General features: G+C 37.2%; 1 protein-coding gene across 1 annotated transcript in view; it reads right to left on the bottom strand.

Moving 5' to 3' along the window:
• Nucleotides 1–1,838, bottom strand: part of LOC105627919 (serine/threonine-protein kinase 17B-like) — a 122,636-nt gene that overhangs the window by 120,514 nt on the left and 284 nt on the right. The window lies entirely within an intron of this gene.

The raw sequence follows: 1,838 nt of genomic DNA, 5'->3' as shown, positions 1-1,838 counted from the left end.
TCTCTCTCACTCCTTTCGTATATCCTTCGGACTCCTATATCCTCAAAGCTCGGCTGTATTCAGAGCCGGTAAATTGAATAGCTTGCAGTCTCACTGCCGTAAACGGTCCTCCTTACTTCTCAGAGTAGCAAACAAACGCGAAGCCAGGAGGCCTGTAAAGCATGACAGGATCTTGTCAACCACCGTACATGATTACGGCGAGCGAACATGAATAATGGAATGCATAATTTATCGGTTTTGCAGCGAAAGACTAGCACCACGGTGTGCGGAAGGAAGCAACAGTGGAAGAAGCGGGAGGGACAGAAAAGGAGGGACAAGTATGTGCTGCGATTATGACTTGTGTACATTATAGATCCTTTTAATAAGCCGCTACTTAAGGCTTTCAATGATTAAATAAATCAGGCGTTCTCGATCGGATGATCGTTCTACGTTTGTGTTGTCTACGACAACATTGTATGTATATACTCATGGAGTTGGCTATTCGAATCTAGACAACGCAATAGCAATCCCAAATAACACAAAAACTTTATTCGCGTTGTTTGAAATCTTTTGAAATTTTTACTTACACTTTAAACAAAGTAAATATGTACTTGGATGAAGAGAAAAAAAAATAAAAATTCTGAGTGTAATAAGTGCAAACGACATAAACAGATCCAACTCAGCAAAGTCTAAAATTGGATTATAATGTACAATGAAAAGCGCAGATAATAAGAATAGGGTGCGTCTTAAGCCTAATGCACAGATAATAAGGGGAAACAGGAATAGATTTACGGAAACGGATTTACCTAATCTGCACTATATTATAATACGCAGATTCTTGAAATTCATTACCTCTTTCTGCTACCTATATTTAGACTTAAGGTGTCTTTAAAACGACTTTTAGACAATTGTCACAACGATATCTTTAAGGTCGGATTTATAATTAATTCTTATATTTGAGATTACTTTAATTAAGTACAATCTTAAGTCAAACAGAGGGCTATATTAGCATCTTAAGACAGTGTTGTAAATAAGGACTGACTATGAATATCGCTCTAAGACGTCTTTTAGATGTCTTGTAAGACGTCTTGTGACCTGATTTTCGACTTTATATTGTGTAGGCAGAACGAGTTGAAAATCAAGAGGGATTGATAGATGGATCGCATTACGCTCGTCACAGTTACGCATGTATTTTTTCCTTTTCTCTCGCTTTCGTCGAGAGTAATAGCATAAACAAGAATACACAGTGCCTTGAGCATACACGTTTTGATGCACGCATCGATACACAACGCAATAGTAATTCAAATGCGAGCTGAAGAGTTCAAGTACGCAATGTAGATGAAAAATGGCCTGCAATGTTTAAACAGAATTCGGGGCAGGAATTTCGGTGTGTCCCATAGAGATAAATCTTCTCCGTTCTCGTCACGTCAGACAGTCAATGAAGTGAACTTCTTGAACGCCTCGGGCTCCGTACAACGGAGTTACATGCATATCGAATCGTAAATGGCTCAAAACATGAATTGTATCGCGTATCGGAAGATATTTGGAGCGCGTGCTCCTTGCCTAATTATTCGCTCATCATTACTGATTATTCGAGAATGCTGTTTCGAAGCAGTAGCTAACTTTTCGTAGTTTAACAAATAAAATATAACGATGCTATAGAACAAGAATAAAACAAAAAAATAAGAATTCACTTTTATAATTATACACACACACACACACACACACACACACACACACACACACACACACACACACACACACACACACACACACTATATACTAATAACTAAAGTAATAACTTAACTAGTTAAGTTAAGTTAGTTATTAGAAGTAGTATATTATTATATTAATTAATT

This window comes from Atta cephalotes (genome assembly GCF_000143395.1).
Source record: "Atta cephalotes unplaced genomic scaffold scaffold00011, whole genome shotgun sequence".
In the NCBI taxonomy this organism is placed as follows: domain Eukaryota; kingdom Metazoa; phylum Arthropoda; class Insecta; order Hymenoptera; family Formicidae; genus Atta; species Atta cephalotes.
This window is presented reverse-complemented; position numbering and strand designations above follow the sequence as displayed.